Below are 19,639 nucleotides of genomic sequence, written 5' to 3'. Positions count from 1 at the left end.
AAGTTTTCCCTGCAGATCTTCAATTAACAGTTTTTAAGGGCAGGCAGAAGGAGTAAATAACATTTTATTCATGCTTGTACCAAATAATAAATTCGGAATATTTATACATCTAGGAACAAGGCAGCATATTCTGTAGACTGTTTAAACTAGTTTTCCATGTGATGTGTCTTTAGGATCCCACAGTTGGGCTGGAGCATTAACCTTAGTGATTTCTCTTTGTTCTGTGTCTTCTGGCTCACTGGTTCACTACACATTGAAGCATTTTACAGTAATTCCACAGATAATCTGTAAGGTGTGTATTATTTGAAGATAGATTCAGTTATGATGCTTATGAGAGATTTACCTGAGTATCGCATCTGCCATGTGCAGCACCAAGTAATGCTAGTGGCTAGATGCGAACCTCCTTTATCTTTTCTCTTCCTGGTATTCATCTTACCCACATTGTTGACTGTACAGTCGCATGGCTGCAAGAGAAAGATTTAGAAGATGGTGATTTTTGTATGATTTCTGTATTCTTTAAATTTTGTTTCAGTAAGGAATGAGTGACGCAACCTAAAGATCATGAGATGTAGAAGAAGGTATTTACACGTAGTAAGAACCTCTTCAGTGAACTCCTTTACGCAGTTCTGTGCATTGATAGTTGTCTGGGAGAGTTATTTCTTGCTAGAGGTTATGAAACCACAAAAGTGTTTCTGATATTTTGGATTTGTTTTTTATGAAGTCAAGTAGTAGTGGATGGCAGACTGGCTTCTCCCTTATTTCTTTTTTCTATATGTGTGTATGTAAATGTGTGTATGTGTAAATGATAACAAACTTGGTGGGGGACAGCAACAATAGAAGACAGCATTATAACTCAAAATGATGATAGAAATTGGAAATACATTCTGAAAAGAAAGAATGCTATGCTTAGCGTTAGTCATAGCATGCACAGAGCGGGGAATAATTACCTAGATAGCAATTCCTTAGAAAAAAGATTTTAGGATTGCAAGTAATCCCAACCAAAGATGAGGCACTGATGTGATACTGCTGTAAAAAGTGCAAACATTGGATAATGAAGATGAAGTATGTTACAGAAGATTTATGAAACTATCTTTCAGCACTGTCCAGGTTTCATGTGGATTAGTATATTCAGTTCTGGGCACTTCAGAAAAGATGTGGATGAACTAAAGAGTCTGTAGAAGAGCAATGGCAGTTATAGTAAGTTTAGAAGATCTGATAGCTTAAAGAAGAGAAGAATGAGAGAGGCTAGGTAAATATTAAAATGCGTTAGAAAGCTGCCGCAAAGTTGTTCACTTTGCTCCAGGTGGCTAGAACAAGAAATAATGGATTTAAATTAAAGCAAAATAGGTTAAGCCTAGACATTAGGAGTACTTCAGAGTGGGAGGATAGCAAAACATTGGAATAGATGCTCTGATGAGACTGTGGGCTCTTCATAAGTGTAAACCTTTAAGAACTCCCTGGCATGGGTGGCTGATCCTCTTCTGGAATAGCAGAAGTGAACTAGGTGACTTCCTGCGGTCCCTTTCAGCCCTATGGTTCTCTGCCAGTAATCATGAACTGTTCTTACCCACCTGAGTGGAGGTCCACTGGTTATGCATGGTGTGTCTTAAGCCTTTTAATCCTGTCAGCCTTGTGATGGGTCAGTTCCTCCATAAGAAGTAACAAAGTGGTACAAAAACCAGTGACACAGCTGAACAATCTACTGTGAATCCTTATGTACTGAGCACTTTAATAAACCAAGTGCTATCTAGGGTAATAACTGCTTGGGTAAGTTGCTGTCCTGGTTCCGGCTGGGACAGAGTTAACTTTCTTCCCAGTAGCTTGGGGGTGTGCTGTGTTTTGGGTTTAGTGTGAAAGGAGCGTTGATGGCCCATTGATGCTTTGGCTGTTGCTGGGTGGTGCTTGCACCGGGGAGGGGGGGGCACAGCCAGGGTGGTGGACCCAGCTGGCCAATGGGGTATTCTATACCATGTGACATCATGCTCAGTAGAAAAACCAGATGTGTGGTGGGGCTCGCTCCCCCGTTCGTGACACGCGGTCGGTGAGCAGTTGCATTGTGCATCGCCTGCTTCGTGTATTCTGTTATTGTTGTTGTTCTCATTGTTATTATTACTGTTCTACTTTGTTTTATCTCAATTATTAAACTGTTTTTATCTCAACCCGGGAGTTTTCCTACTTGTGCCTTCCCGATTCTCTCCCCCATCCCACCAGGGGGGGAGCGGTGGTGTGTGTGTGAGCCAACAGCTGCGTGGGGTTTACTTGCTGGCTGGGGTTAAACCATGACAGTCTTTTTTGGCGCTCAACGTGGGGCAGCGAAGGGTTGAGATAACAACAGATTAACTAGAGCATATTAAGGAATTTATATCTGGTAACATATTAATTTGTTCTGCACCATGCTCCTGTTTTTGCTGTACCTGTTAAAGAGTGGAGCTGGGTTTTGTAGTCTGCTGTGCTCTGCAGTGATTGATGATGTTTTGCCTGGGAGATTTGTTAGTAAAACACTGGCATTGGGGGTTATTTGGTATTTGGGATTCGTAATGAAGCCATTACTGTATTTCGGGTACCACCTCATGGAGACCGTTAGCAATTATACCTTTTCCTCGGAGAGATTTTTTATGGGGGAAATAGAGAATGGCACCCTCGCTACCTTCCTCTATGATGTCATCTCCTTTGTTAAAATAACTTGCCAGTACCTTGAACATCCCTGGGTAGTTAAGATACATCTATTGGTACTCCTTGGGAATATTGTTTTGGTTTTATCCAAGGTTAGTAAGCAATTTAAGAATGATATCCAGAGATCTGCCCCAAGGCTGGATAGTTATGAGTGGCAGGGCGAGTGGGATAGCATGGGCAAATGCCTAGGTCGGTGGGCACCCCCAGTGTTCTGGAACTTTACTCCTGAACAAGTGCAGAACCCCGAAAAATTTGGAAAAAGTATGCTGTCACCCTGGCCATTCTAGGGAGACACAAATCACTACAATGTGCTGGGGCCTGGCCCACGCCTACCGAGCCCTGTTTAACACCACTCAGAACCCCCAAGGGGAAGGAAACATCTCTGCAGCTGATGACAAAGCAACAGGCCCTGTGGCTACCCCACCCCCCACGGCAAGCACAGCGGCTTCCTCACCCCCCACAGCAGGCACGGCAGCTACTCCGCCCCCTGCGACAGAGAACCAACCCACGCCGGTATCAGTCGCCCCTATACAAAAAAGAAAATGCACAAGAAAATCAGCTCGTTTAGTAAGGGATGAAGATGAACCAGGGCCATCACAAGAACAGGAGGAGGAGGAGGCAGAACCCGTAAATGAGATGGTAACCACCCAATCCCTATCTCTGGGTGAGCTGCGAGATATGCGAAAAGACTTCAGTCGTCGTCCAGGCGAGCACATTGTCACCTGGCTGCTCCGATGCTGGGATAACGGGGCCAGTAGCCTGGAATTAGAGGGTAGGGAAGCCAAGCAGCTGGGATCCCTTTCTAGGGAAGGGGGCATTGACAAAGCGATTGGACAAGGGGCACAAGTCCTCAGCCTCTGGAGGCGGCTCCTGTCAGGTGTGAAGGAAAGGTATCCCTTCAAGGAAGATGTTATATGCCACCCAGGCAAGTGGACCACCATGGGGAGAGGTATCCAGTACCTGAGGGAATTAGCTGTGCTGGAAGTGATTTATGATGACCTGAACGACGAGCAGTTATCCAAAGACCCAGATGAAGTCAAATGCACCCGACCCACGTGGCGGAAGTTTGTACGGAGCGCACCAGCGTCACATGCAAAACTCATTGACAGTAATGACCTGGAAAGATGGAGAGGAACAAACAGTGGATGAATTGGCTGGCCAACTCTGGCAATATGAAGAAAGTCTCTCTTCCTCCCTACGGGCCTGTGTCTCTGCTGTGGAGAAACTGTCTCAGGACGTTCAGCAACTCAAAGAGGATATGTCCTACTCCCCACCTGCATGGGCCAGTGTCTCAGCCATTAGGAGCAAGCGTCCCTCTGCTCAAGAGAGGAGACATCGTGGGTACACACCCCGGGGCACCCTGTGGTTTTACCTGCGTGACCATGGAGAGGAAATGAGGAAGTGGGATGGAAAACCTACCTCAGTCCTACAGGCACGGGTACATGAGTTGTAAGTAAAAATAACCACAAAAGGGGGTTCTTCCAGGAAAACTGCTGCTCCAGTCTCCAGTGAGTTCCCCAGGCAGAGTAGAAAGGCTGATTCCACTTCCGATCTTAACAAAGGGACTTCTGGTTCATACTTACAAGAAGTGGATAGCGAATATGATGACCAGGACTAGAGGGGCCCTGCCTCCAGCCAGGTGGAGGAAAGGGACAGCCGGGTTTACTGGACTGTGTGGATTCTATGGCCTGGCACATCGGATCCACAGGAGTATAAGGCTCTCGTAGACACCGGTGCACAGTGTACCCTGATGCCATCAGGCTATAAAGGGGCAGAACCCATTTGTATTTCTGGAGTGACAGGGGGATCCCAAGAGTTAACTGTATTGGAGGCCGAAGTGAGCCTGACCGGGAATGAGTGGCAAAAGCACCCCATTGTGACTGGCCCAGAGGCTCCGTGCATCCTTGGCATAGACTACCTCAGGAGAGGGTATTTCAAGGACCCAAAAGGGTACCGGTGGGCTTTTGGTATAGCTGCCCTGGAGACAGAGGAAATTAAACAGCTGTCTACCTTGCCTGGTGTCTTGGAGGATCCTTCTGTTGTGGGGTTGTTGAAGGTCCAAGAACAACAGGTACCAATCCCTACCACAACAGTGCACCGGCGGCAATACCGCACCAACCGAGACTCCCTGATCCCCATCCATGAGCTGATTCGTCAACTGGAGAGCCAAGGAGTGATCAGCAAGACTCGCTCACCCTTCAACAGTCCCATATGGCCAGTGCGAAAGTCCAATGGAGAGTGGAGACTAACAGTAGACTATCGTGGCCTGAAGAAGTCACGCCACCACTGAGTGCTGCCGTGCTGGACATGCTAGAACTTCAATATGAACTGGAGTCAAAGGCAGCCAAGTGGTACACCACAGTTGACATCGCTAATGCATTCTTCTCAATCCCTTTGGCGGCAGAGTGCCGGCCACAGTTTGCTTTCACTTGGAGGGGCGTCCAGTACACCTGGAATCGACTGCCCCAGGGGTGGAAACACAGCCCTACCATTTGCCATGGACTGATCCACACCACACTGGAACAGGGTGAGGCTCCGGAACACCTGCAGTACATTGATGACATCATTGTATGGGGCAACACAGCAGAAGAAGTTTTTGAGAAAGGGAAGAAAATAATTCAAATCCTTCTGAAGGCCGGCTTTGCAATAAAACAAAGTAAGGTCAAGGGACCTGCACAGGAGATCCAATTTTTAGGAATAAAATGGCAAGATGGACGTCGTCAGATCCCAACAGATGTGATCAACAAAATAACAGCCATGTCCCCACCAACTAGCAAAAAGGAAACACAAGCTTTCTTAGACGTTGTGGGTTTTTGGAGAATGCATATTCCAAATTACAGTCAGATCGTAAGCCCTCTCTATCACGTGACCAGGAAGAAGAACGACTTCAAATGGGGCCCTGAGCAACGACAAGCATTTGAGCAAATTAAACAGGAGATAGTTCAGGCAGTAGCCCTTGGGCCAGTCCGGGCAGGACAAGATGTAAAGAATGTGCTCTACACCGCAGCCGGGGAGAATGGCCCTGTCTGGAGCCTCTGGCAGAAAGCACCAGGGGAGACTCGAGGTCGACCCTTAGGGTTCTGGAGTCGGGGATACAGCGGATCCGAGGCCCGCTACACTCCAACTGAGAAGGAGATATTGGCAGCATATGAAGGGATTTGAGGTGCTTCGGAAGTGGTTGGTACTGAAGCACAGCTCCTCCTGGCACCCCGACTGCTGGTGCTGGGCTGGATGTTCAAAGGGAGGGTCCCCTCTACACATCATGCAACCGATGCTACGTGGAGTAAGTGGGTCGCGCTGATTACACAACGAGCCCAAATAGGAAACCCCAGTCGCCCAGGAATCTTGGAGGTGATCACGAACTGGCCAGAAGGCAAAGATTTCGGAATATCCCCAGAGGAGGAGGTGACACGTGCTGAAGAGGCCCCACCATATAACAAACTACCAGAAAACGAGAAGCAATATGCCCCATTCACTGATGGGTCCTGTTGCCTTGTGGGAAAGCATCGGAGGTGGAAAGCTGCGGTATGGAGTCCTATACGCCAAATTGCAGAAACTGCTGAAGGAGAAGGTGAATTGAGTCAGTTTGCAGAGGTGAAAGCCATCCAGCTGGCCTTGGATATTGCCGAACGAGAAAAATGGCCAGTACTTTATCGCTATACTGACTCATGGATGGTGGCAAATGCCCTGTGGGGGTGGTTGCAGCAGTGGAAGCAGAACAACTGGCAGCGCAGAGGTAAACCCATCTGGGCTGCCGCGTTGTGGCAAGATATTGTTGCCCGGGTAGAGAACCTGGCTGTAAAAGTACGTCACATAGATGCTCACGTACCCAAGAGTCGGGCCACTGAAGAACACCAGGTGGATCAGGCTGCTAAGAGCGAAGTAACTCAGGTAGATCTGGACTGGCAACATAAGGGTGAATTATTTATAGCTCGGTGGGCCCATGACACTTCAGGCCACCAAGGAAGAGATGCAACATACAGATGGGCTCGTGATCCAGGGGTGGACTTGACCATGGACACTATTGCACAGGTTATCCATGAATGTGAAACATGCGCTGCAATCAAGCAAACCAAGCGAGTAAAGCCTCTTTGGTATGGAGGACGATGGTTGAAGTATAAATATGGGGAAGCTTGGCAGTCTGATTATATCACGCTCCCACAAACCCGACAAGGCAAGCGTCATGTGCTCACCATGGTGGAAGTAACCACAGGATGGCTGGAAACATACCCTGTGCCCCATGCCACCACCCGGAACACCATCCTGGGCCTTGAAAAGCAAGTCCTGTGGCGACATGGCACCCCAGAAAGAATTGAGTCAGACAATGGGGCTCATTTCCGAAACACCCTCATAGACACCTGGGCCAAAGAGCATGGCATTGAGTGGGTCTATCACATCCCCTACCATGCACCAGCCTCCAGGAAAATTGAACGATACAACGGGCTGTTAAAGACAACACTGAGGGCAATGGGTGGTGGGACATTCAAGCATTGGGACACACATTTAGCAAAGGCCACCTGCTTAGTCAACACTAGGGGATCTGTCACTCAAGCTGGCCCTGCCCAATCCAAACCCTTACGTACTGTAGAGGGGGATAAAGTCCCTGTCGTGCATATGAGAAATATGCTGGGGAAGACGGTCTGGGTTACTCCTGCCTCTGGCAAGGGAAAACCCATCCGTGGGATTGCTTTTGCTCAGGGACCTGGGTACACTTGTTGGGTGATGCGAAAGGATGGGGAAGTGGGGAAGTCCGGTGTGTACCTCAAGGGGATTTAATTTTGGGTGAAAATAGCCAATGAACTGAATTGTATGATGTTAGTTACTAAATAATATTGTATGTCATCACTTCTATGGTTACCATATGCCATATTAACAGTATTACAATAAGAATCACCCAGATTAATGTAGAATGAACTCCGATGAAACTGAGCAAGGTGCAACGATGATAGAACTGGACGAGCGCACAGAACTGGCCTCCGCATGCAACAGTCCAACACTACCCACCATCTCTCCTGCCCTGAAAGACTGATACAACAGATGGAACCCGAAGTCATGGACTAAATGAACTCAACGGACGTTTTAGAGGGATGGCCCATGGACTAAGGGAATGATATCTCTGTGTGCGTATATATCAAAAGGCAGGAAAAATAGTGGTGACTAACTGGAATATATGGGAAAATGTGAAACCTGGGCATGATGTAGATGGTATAGAATAAGGGGTGGATACTGTCCTGGTTCCAGCTGGGACAGAGTTAACTTTCTTCCCAGTAGCTTGGGGGTGTGCTGTGTTTTGGGTTTAGTGTGAAAGGAGCATTGATGGCCCATTGATGCTTTGGCTGTTGCTGGGTGGTGCTTGCACCGGGGAGGGGGGGGCACAGCCAGGGTGGTGGACCCAGCTGGCCAATGGGGTATTCTATACCATGTGACATCATGCTCAGTAGAAAAACCAGATGTGTGGTGGGGCTCGCTCCCCCGTTCGTGACACGCGGTCGGTGAGCAGTTGCATTGTGCATCGCCTGCTTCGTGTATTCTGTTATTGTTGTTGTTCTCATTGTTATTATTACTGTTCTACTTCATTTTATTTCAATTATTAAACTGTTTTTATCTCAACCCGGGAGTTTTCCTACTTGTGCCTTCCCGATTCTCTCGCCCATCCCACCGGGGGGGGGTGGAGGGGGATGGGGGTGAGCGAGCGGCTGCGTGGGGTTTATTTGCTGGCTGCGGTTAAACCACGACAGTTGCATATTTCAGTATATAGTTAATGAATCTCTTTGTGCGAGGACTTGATTCATGACATCAGGCTAAAACTAATTTCCCTGAATTGGTCTGGAAAGGTCTTTAACATTGAGGACCCCAGCTCCACTCTGTGGGTAGCAGCAAATCCAGCTTTTCCCATCACTTGGTCCAGAAGGCAGATGAGATAAGAAAGCAGCTTTGGGAAAATGTCATGTCCTAAGGAGTCATCACCAGCAATTTTACCTGAACTATCCTCTGGTTATGTCATTGAATCTAGTGTCAATAATTCTGTTGAATAGCAAGTGGGACAACTCCAAACTACAACATGCAGAATTATGCTCAATGCAAATTTAATCGTAAAACAGAAAATAAAAACTGAAGGAGCAAAAATAGTCTTTGATTCTTACAGTTCATCTACTGATACTGGTGCTCAGTGTAGCATTTGAGCCTAGAAGAGAATCACTACCACCATCAGTGTTAAGGCTTCTAATATACTGGTTGTGGTTCGGTTCCTTGTGCACAATGGAATTGTATTTGGATGATGTCTAATGTTTCTTTATCTACATTTGCGTGTACTGCTTTACTGTGTCATGGGAAAACTGCTAGTAGTCTCAATAGCTTTACTCATGTTCAGTTCTTAGTGCAGTTCCAGCGTCTGACATGTCATGTTGCTAGTTTTGTCTGATTTAATTGTATTTTAATATCTTCATGGTCACTTTGAAATAATCTTACCTATGACTTCTTCACTGGCTTTTTCAGTGTATCTGCTTTCTCTCTTTCATACTTCATCCTGGAATTTGCCAAGACTGTGTCCTTGGACTTCTGTTTGTTTTTTTTTTTTTTTCCATTTTATGCTCTGTTTCCAGGTGCGTTAGCCGCTTGCATTGCTTTTACTGTTATCGCTGTACAGATGACTTGTAAATCTGTCTTTTCACCAATGTTATTGCTCCTTCCATCTGATCCTGTGTCTCAGGCTGGATCTCTAACATGATGTCTTTTAATTATCTTACCATTTCAAAACAGAACTCCATCCACTTCTCTCCTTTTCTATTCACAAATGACAAGAACATTATCCTTCTTGTCACTCAGATTCAGTGACTCAGGGTTATTTTTTACTCTTACTTTCCTTATGCTTCATATATCCTGACCAGAACCAGCTTTTGCACCTTCTTTTTTTTAATACCGTTCAGATCCATTTTTTTCCTTTGATCCTCCTGTTAAATTTCTTATACCCACCTTCTTGCCTCTGTCCTAACTTCTGCAATTTCATTCATTCTTTCTTCTTTTTAGTTAGTTTGCAAATCAGATGTTGCCTCCTTTAAAGCAAAATGTAGTCAGTGAATTCCATCTTTTAGTCTGCTTACATTTTCATATCCCTTCCTATTTTATATTCTTCTCAAGGCCTTTTGCCTCAAATTTAAGCTGCTCGCAAAGCTTTACATGGGTGCTTTCCAGATGTGGTGAGCAGTCCGGTAATAGATTGTAAGGGGGTGGAAAATGTCTGTGGAACCGAATGAAGTATCAGTGCTACATTGATTTTCTTTGAGAAAGTTTGTTTGTTAGGTCCAAAAACTCAGGAAATTGATCTTTGAACTTTGTCATTTGTGTTTTTTTTTCTATCATAAAGTTTTGTGTCATGCCTGTTCATTCTGCTTTGCCAGTACTTCCAGACTTGTCCACGTATTTGGAGACAACTTCTCTCACAGTTATATTTTGTTTTCCACAGCTTTGTACCCATGAGGGAACCTCATGACCTCATCAAAAAAACTTCTGCTGCATTTGCTTATGCATCCTTCTCATAAGCCACTTCTGCCTTCTTGCGTGCATCAGTCAAAAGCTTCCATATACAGAATTTACTTTGATTGTCTTCTTTACTTTTCTGTAGCAGTTCTGTAGTGGTTTGTCATTAGATTATAGGCTTTTTTAAACACAAACTGTCCTTTAAAGCATCTGAAAAGCATCCTGCAATAGTGAGACTGAAGTACATAAAACTGAAATAAATGCATTTTGCAAGGTAGCAGTTGTCTTTTCTGCATTTTGAGTCTTCGTTCTTCCATTCTAGCTTCCATTAAGGCATGACTTTTTCTGTTGAAAGCCAAAATATACAGCCTGCCTGTGAGGCCACTATTAATTCCACACTATCTCTCTTTTATAGTGCAGCTGGCACCCTACCCTCGGGAGAACAAGCTCATCACTTCTACCACATGCTTGTTCTCTACCAGTTCAGGCAGCAGGAATCCTAAGTTAGCTATCAAATATTGGTCTTGCCCATGGCAGCACAGAGCATTCGACAATGTCTCTGGGCCAGCTGAAAATAATTTCTAGCACAGTTGGAGTGAAACTACCGAGGTGTAACATTCAAAGACATGCGAGTCCCAAGGAGGGTGGGATTCAGTGTTCTCTCCAGCAATAAACAAAGATTTGCAAAATCCGTAAAATAAAATAAAAATAGTACAGGTTTAATTAAGCTTTTTTAAATATAGCATCCTGTCCCAAGTGTGAGAAGTAATGAAACTATCTGTGGTTGTAGATTAAATTATACTTCTGGCTTCTCAGACAGGTCATATACTTCCAATACCAAATTGTCTCAACTTCATTTATTTTTGTTTTAATAATATTTTTCATACGTGTGTACGTATTCTTACCATAGTGCTTTCATATACTTCATCATCTGCTTACTGCAAATACTCACAAAGATTTCCAGTCAGGTGTTTATTAAAAAGATAAAACAATTAGCCGTAAGCAGGTAGACTGAGGCATATCATTTGAGGGAGAAACCTCCTAGAAGTATAGATTACTTTCTTATTTTTATGATGTTACTTCATATTTGCTTTAACCATCTAAGAGATGTCACTTGCAGAAAAGGAATACTTTTCAAGAGATTTCTTTGTCCTTAAAACAGTTAATGTTGTCCAAGAGCAGTGTGTCTACTTATGCTTATAACCAGCTTTGCTGCACTTTCCTGTCCTTAAGCTTAGATAGAAGTACTGAAATGGTTCCTTTAGCCTTCTCAGTATAACTCTGAATGTTTTCAAAGCAGTTTTTTTTACCTTTGTAGAGTTTTGTTCAACTGAGTATATGTCATAGGCAATTCTTCTTGTTCTTTAAATTTCTTTAACTGACTAAAACTTGTTCTCTGCTTTGGAGGAATTTTGAAGAGTGCGAAAGCTGCCTTCTCGTTAGTGTTAGTCTGCTGCCACGCAATACTTTCAACTTCCCTGTCATCTTATTACCATAATAGTTGGCGCTGTTTTCTACATGTTGTCTAGAGCATTATTCCACAAAAAGAGTGAATCTGGCTCTCATTAGGTCCCCAGTTGATGGGTAACTGTATTGTGCTGATTGTATTGAATCTTTGTTCTGTAAGCATCCAGCAGTGACAGACAATGGCACTAGATTTTTTATAGCATTATAGTATCAGGTGTTGTAATACAGAAGAGTGGCAGTTTTGGGACTGTGGTTGGATGTGAAGGTCTCTTTCTCCTTTCTTAGAACTCCTCGCCAACTGAGTTGATTTTACTGGAGGACCGGAATCTGTCCGGACTGGACTTCTCTCTTTCTCTCTCTGTTGGATCCTCTCAGCACACAACGCTGTGCTGCATGCAGAGTGAGGACCCGCTGGCCTTTGCAATTCATAGCTGCCCCATGCTGCTCCATCACTTTTCTGGGGAGAAGGAGACATCTGTGGAGCTTGGTGGAGGTTGAGACCCTAGCTCTTTCCCTTTGAGCTGGCTGGAGCCAGGGGGGTGGTGCAGGCATGGGCTGAAGTGGTGAGGAAAGGACAAAGGGCTAGAGGCAGAGGGACAGAAGAACCAAGCAGCACGGTGCTGGCTTGGGCAAGACCACTACAGGCAATGCAGGGCAGTGCGTGGGACTATTATTGGCCAGTCTCAGGCCGGTTTTGCTATTCAGTGTTGTTTGATGAGTAAGGACATAATCTAAATGAATGCACTTGGATACATTTAGGGTCAAGATACTTATGTGTAACTAGTATATCGCCTATTACCAACATCTGTCTGGTACAAATGGAAACACAATCTGCTCATTTCATGGAGGTTGTCACATATTCATGAACTAAGAAGAGCTTTTGGACATTTGCTGATTCTAAATTTGACTGTGGTCGGAGGTTAAATGTGGAGAATTTTATCATGTGTTGGTCCATCTGGTTCTCAGTTATTTTTATGACAAGGCAATATGTGGTAATTACATATTATTATTGTTTGAGAATAGTTTTAAAGTATTTTGTCAAAATGGTTATTAAATCTTTGTATCTGGAAAGTGTGTTTCCCTCACATGAAGAACTGTCTTTAAAAATTACAAATTAGGTACATTTTATGAAATAAACCCCTTTTGACTATATCCACATTTTGTTTCAGTGGCATGCAGTATGCATTTTGAAGCTCAGTGAATGTTCTTCCTCATCCGTGTAGCTTAGTATCTACCAACTGCGGGCTCTTGTATTTCATTACTGGCAGTTCCTTCCTTTTTTGCCTTAGTCATTTAGTGGCTGTACTTCTGCACTTTTGCAACATTCTTCAACAGGAACAAACTTACTCTAAAAAATCCTTGTTCTAGGAGTTTAAGAAGCTGAGTGTCTCAGGCCTCCATTATATATATATTCTTTTTTGGAAGGATCTTTTGCTTAGCTACTTAAGTTTTAAACGAAGTATATGCAATTTCATTACCTTTTATTAATCTTCTAAATTAAGATGTCATATATGTTTGTCTTATCTCAGAAATTTTCTTTGTTTGTGGAAATTCTGTCTTATTTTGTAAAGTATCACTTGTGTCTGCCTTGTTCTTTTTTTCAGTATTATTTTTGATGAGTTTTGATTTCTTTATTAATCTTTACCTGCACACTAGAAGAGTCATCCCTGCAGTCATTAGTTAATTTGTTACTCTGTTATGCTGACTTTGTCCAGAAACATGAAATGTGTCTGCAGTCATTATTTGTTGTAATAAACATACTGATTAAATAAAAATTCCAGCTAAGCGTCTGTGAAATAGTAAAAAGATTTGGATGCTTATATAAAGGGAGAAATTTGAAGTTCCCTGCTCAAAATGTATTGAGGGAGGTGATCGTGCCCCTGTACTCGGCACTGGTGAGGCCGCACCTCGAATACTGTGTTCAGTTTTGGGCCCCTCACTACAAGAAGGACATGGAGGTGCTGGAGCGTGTCCAGAGGAGGGCAACGAAGCTGGTGAAGGGCCTGGAGCACAAGTCTTATGAGGAGCGGCTGAGGGAACTGGGGTTGTTTAGTCTGGAGAAGAGGAGGCTGAGGGGAGACCTCATCGCGCTCTACAACTACCTGAAAGGAGGTTGTAGCGAGGTGGGTGTTGGTCTTTTCTCCCAAGTAACTAGCGATAGGACAAGAGGAAGTGGCCTCAAGTTGCGCCAAGGGAGGTTTAGATTGGACATTAGGAGAAATTTCTTTACTGAAAGAGTGGTCAGGCCTTGGAACAGGCTGCCCAGGGAAGTGGTGGAGTCACCATCCCTGGAAGTATTTAAAAGATGTGTAGATGAGGCACTTAGGGACATGGTTTAGTGGGCATGGTGTGTTGGGTTGACGGTTGGACACGATGATCTTAGAGGTCTTTTCCAACCTGTATGATTCTATGATTCTGTGATTCTATGAATGTACTAAAAATATCAAATGGCATATTTGGAAGATTTTGTCTTAAAAATATGTTGTTATAGGCATGCTCAGCAATGAAAAAGCTTTTTGAGCTGTTTTTGTAACGAAGAATATAGAGGGAGCTAAGTAAAACAGCTGTGTTACAGACTCACAGTAAGATCGCAGGATTAATAACTGTAGACTGAAGTTCAGTCCCTTCTGACGTTGTGTGTATGAGAGAGAGAATGTGTGTGTGTGCGAATGCTTGTGTGTGTATACTTAAAACTGGAAGGCTTTATTTATTTATTTCACTTTCTTTTCTTTTCTGCTTTTCATATAGAAAATAAAAAAAGACCCTTTGGACTTGAAGCAAAGACCCTAAGCAGCATTCTGATTTGCCTCACTCAGAGTCCCTGCTGTATTTATTTTCCTGAAGCTTTTTTCCTTCCTTTCTCTTTTTAATAAACACTTATAGAACTATATTGCTTGAAGTTGCTATCCAGCCGAAATACCTGTGAAAATCTTACCTGCCTTGAGTACCTGTGTTCCCTTGCTCCTCTGTTCATTTCTTCCCTGCTTTTTTTGTAGTGTTATATTTACCCCTTCCTATAATCTTTCCTATATTTCTAGAAAAACATTGTCTTGAAGGCTCTGATCAGCTTCATTTATTATGCAGTTATAAGTAATGTGGAGACTCGGTACGAGGGAGTGGCTGAATTGTAGGCCAGGTTCAGTGTGGAACACTAATACTCTTGTCAGGAACAAGAAGAGGTCATCAGGAAGTCATACACTGGAAGAGTCATGAAATAGCTCATCTAGGACTCTTACCAGCTTTGATACTGTGTGAAATGGCTACTGATAGCCAGAAAAAAGAAGATGGAACCTCCGTGTGATTAAAAAGGAGATCGGATCAAAGGCAGTGATGTGTGGAGTGTGAGATACTAAGTCTACTGTCTGCCATACAGGGCCAGTTGAAAGATGAGTATATGGGAGGATGAGATAGCACCTTCCAGGGCTGAAGGTTTACAGAGGCATAGCTTTAAAGTGTAGTAACATGGGAAGCGTTACAGGAGCAGACAAGATTTAATCCTGAAAAAGGCCATCAGCTAGGGAGTGACTGTTCTGCGTAGGGAATCTTCAGGTTGCTCTTCTGCAAATACTGTCTGAATAGCTACAGCAACTAAGACCAAACATTGCACCAGTGTTTTGAAGTGGGAGTATAAATAGATGTGGATGCATGCCCACAATTTAAACTTTTTTGTCAGATTTTTTTGCACATAGTTTTTGCTGGCGATCGGTTTGGTTGTGGGAATTTGCTGACGTGACTGAAGTTGGTAGCCTCAACCAGCTGGGCTTTACCTAACTGAAGTCTCACACAGCCATGGGGATGTCTTTCAGTTCCCTGCCCAGGTATGGCGTGGAGAGCAGGAGGAAGTGCTAGAAGCTGTAACTCAATCATCTACAATACTTAGGGAGTAATTGCCACTATCCATTTTATTCTGTTTTTTCAGGTCTTAAAATATGACTTCCTTGTAATACCTCAGAATACTTAAAAATCACAAAATTATTAGAGAAAAATGTAGCAAATGTCCATTCAGTCCTTCTTTTTCTTTTTTTGTTGTTTTTTAAAATGCTTTTAGTTGTTAGTCTGTTCTCCACACGTTGATACCCTTGAAAATGCTTTTATACCATTAGTCTTTCTCTCTAGCTCTGTTTTCCTCAGAAAGCCGTACTAATACTGCCTTCTGCATCCTCACCTCTTTATTCTCTTTGAAGAGATTGTCATTTGGATGACAAATGATCTATGCCATCAGTCAGTTTTCAGATGTGTTTTCACTAAGCTCATTTTCATTAAGCTCAACTCCTTTTTGTTATTTTTTTTTGTAATTCTTACAGTCTGTTTTTTTGCCATGTCTTTAAAGATCTCTGATTGGATTAGTCTTCAAAATCTTTTAAAATACTGATACATAATTTTGCCGTAGAACCTGTGTTCCTTTAGCCCTAAGAAGAGTTTGTAGCAGTGCTGTTGACAATAGGGCTGTGCCCTACTTCCCCCCCTCCCCCTGTGTATTTTGTGAGTTACCTTTTTGAATGGCTTGTTTTTCTGTAAAACTTCAAAAGTAAATTTAAATACTTTTAATTCCATTTTGAAGTTTTTGCAGGTTATTGTAATATCTTTTCTGTAGTTATTTGTAGATATATATGTTCTCTCCATAATAATATTTTTAAATTAAATATCTTGGATTTAAACAAAATCCTAAAAGAATCTAAGACACCTGTGCACACCCGTATGTTGTCTATGTAAAACTGATTAAAAAAATCTCCATACTCTTAGAAGTCTATCAAAGAAGATTCTCTTCTAACTTAAAGCTATATGTCAGTGCAGTGTGCCATGATGAGGTTACACTGACAGAGTGATCAGAAGTGACTGATCTGTTGGGGAAAGCAGACATTTTTGAAGAGCTGTGTAAAGCTGTAAATACTTCATGTTGTTCTTTATCAGATATTATTTGAAAAGCTGAAATCTGCATTTTTAATGTGTTTGGTTAGAGTCTAATAGTACGTCAAGTCCTGATTAATTGAACTGACTTTATAGGGATGTGTTGCAGGTACATAAAGATTAAGACTACAGAGATTCAACCCAAAAATTTACAGGAGGCCTTTTTAGTCAGAAACTGTTTTAAGCTAGGCTGATGAAAGCCTTACTGGTTACCCAAATATATTTGTTTATTTACCAGATGTGAGATTTGTAATGCAGATGCAAAACATGTTTTAACTGGTTTGATGCTGAATACGAGAACATCTGTTTAAGTAGCTGAGTTATCAGATGTGCGTGGAAGACCTGTATGTTTAATATTCCTGCTTTTATGGGGGTATTTGACAGGGAGGACATATCCTAATGGAGATCCTTGAATACTGCAAGAGTGTTTCAATGCATGACTACTAAATAAAATCAGTGATCAAACTAGGAAGCAGGGTATTTGCAACCGGTGGGCAAACTGTGCAAAAATGGGGGCAGTGTAGATTCTAATCTTTCAGCCTTCCTTCTGCCTCACCATTGCCACTTGTCGGAAAATCTTCTAAAGGTGGCATTGATATAGTCTTCACTAGTGTAAAATTCATTCTGCGTTATCATGTGCTGTTCTGGGTACACCTATCAGCAGCATTGCTGATACTGTGTTGTGATGGCCTAGCAGAGAATGAAGCAAAAGCTCATACTATCAGAGAGAATAAGCAGATGGTTTTCTGTGCTGGAAGCAGTAAACACATTGCTTCTTATGTGAAGATCATTTTCTGTGGTTTTTTTTGTGGGTTTTTTGTTTCTTTTTTTTTTTAAAATAAAGATGCCACAGGACAGAAGCATAAAGATCAAAAGTCTCATATTAACAGACATGTGAAGGAAGTATTTTATTGCCTTCTCAACTTTTTAAAAGAAAACACAGCTTCAGTTGTGTTCAGTTTCAAAGTATTATGAAGTGTCTATTTACAAGGAAAAATACTGTATTCTCGCAACCTAATTCTAGGTGCCTACACTAGCAGGCTAGTACACATAAAATCTGTTCGTAGTCCCTGGAGAGAGACAGGCTCCTTCAGAAGCCACTTCGGACAATTGTAGGGTTCTGTGGTAAATCTCTTCAGACTCTTTAGAAACGTCTTTTTCTTTCCCTCCATTGACTGTTAGAGGCTTCTGTTGCTTAATGTCATTTGGGGACCTGAATTGGTCTGAACTGGTTCTAGATATGTTGCAGATTAGATTAGGATGACAGAGATTCAACACAAGGTTACTAGAGCCACTAGAGCCGCTTTTAGTCAGATGTCATTTTAAACAGGACTGATGATCCTAGTTCATGCTGATCAATATTCATGAATATACTTGGTGCTTTGAATATCTTGAAAATAATTGGAAAACAGCTTTACATATCATGATTTCAACATGATTTTAGCTATGCTGGGATTATTGCTTGAGAACAAACACTTGGCATTTTTGCAAACTTGGCCAATAAAATGTTTGTATCAATTCATATTGTCTACTTACAGTTATGAAGCAGGAATTTTCCATAGAAATTTAAAGAAATTCTCCCTGGCTGTACTTGGAAAACATCAGGAAGCGATGTGTAGAACTAAACTGCTGTCCCCCATGCCCCAAGACATGGAGACCTCACTATAGGATTTTTATCAGATGCTGGGTCTTATTTAAATATAAATATTTCAGAAGCGTGAACCTATAATTTATATTTAAATTTTGTATTAGTTCCAAAAAGATGTTGCACATGTCCATAAATATTCTGCTGAGCCGTATCTAGACAGTGTTGAACAGTGAGATTAATTGTTACTGGAGGAAGACCTGCTATACCGAGAGTCTGAGCAATCTCTGCTAGGTTTTGATTGCAGGTCAGCCTTTCTTTTTTCCACCCAAATGAATGTTTTTAGTGTGTAAATCGGCACCAAGTCTAATGTCCGGCTGAGGCTGAACCCTTGTGTCTTATGTACCTAGACTTCTGATCTTACTTGTGCTGCATACTGCTTTCACAATATAAGGACCTAAGAAAGTATAATGTAATAACCACTATTTGAATAGCACTAGGGAGTGACTGACTGGGTGTGATTCTGGCATCTGGCTTTTCATTTTAATTTACTAAACTTTTGAATTGCTGTCAATGTTTTCAAATATTGATAAATACCATTAGTGTTCATGAACTGCTGATACATAATTATGGTAAAAGGAAGACTTTAATTCAATTGTCTTTACTTAAATGTTAAATAAAATAAAGTGAGCACGAGAATTCTAAAAAAAGCTTTAAAAATTTAACAGTTTTTTTGCCATTTTATGCCAATAAAGGATCTTGGTCTGAGGCCCAACATAATCCTCCAAAAACAATTGCCTTCCAGGCCATGGTGCCCTCAGGTGCCTCGCTCTCACACCTTTTTGTGTTTTTTTTTCTTCACTGCAGTGCTCAGATATGGTTTATTGTGCCCTTTACCTAACTGCTCTCTATATTGTGCAGACTGCATCTTAGTACTTGTACTATTTCCCTTCTATTTTCACATCCTGCATGCTCATACTGTAGCATAAGGAGATAATTGAACTTATGTTGCACCACGTTTTGTGTGCAGCTTTTTCTAAACGCTTTGTGTGCCTCTTCTGTTGAGATAAGTCTCAATTTTCTTCCTCCCTAATGACTACATTGAGAATTTGCTAAGAGTGCGGTGACAATGCACGTGAACGAGCTCTCAGTATTTGACTGATGACACTTCAGCAGCTAATTGCTCATAGAATTTTACTTCATGAAATGGTTCATACACCTGTTTCGCTCAGTACCTTACTTTGGAAATCTACATGGTGAGTGAAGCTTTGCCAAAATGTGTGAGATGTATTCCAAAAAACACAAAATAAATTCCAAAGCGTAATTGGAATTTATAAGGATCTGCTCTGAATGGTTCCTTTTTCTTCCACTGTAAACTCTACCAGTAGTAGATATTACCGACAGAATGTGTTTATGAAATTTCTTAGGTTTTTACATTATTTTGCTTCATTTGTCATTCTGAAAGATAGTTTTTGCTTTCACTGAAAATGACAGACAAAATTACTTACTAAAAATATCATCTGATTATTG

This window comes from Calonectris borealis, chromosome 1, assembly GCF_964195595.1.
Source record: "Calonectris borealis chromosome 1, bCalBor7.hap1.2, whole genome shotgun sequence".
Lineage (NCBI taxonomy): Eukaryota > Metazoa > Chordata > Aves > Procellariiformes > Procellariidae > Calonectris > Calonectris borealis.
This window is presented reverse-complemented; position numbering follows the sequence as displayed.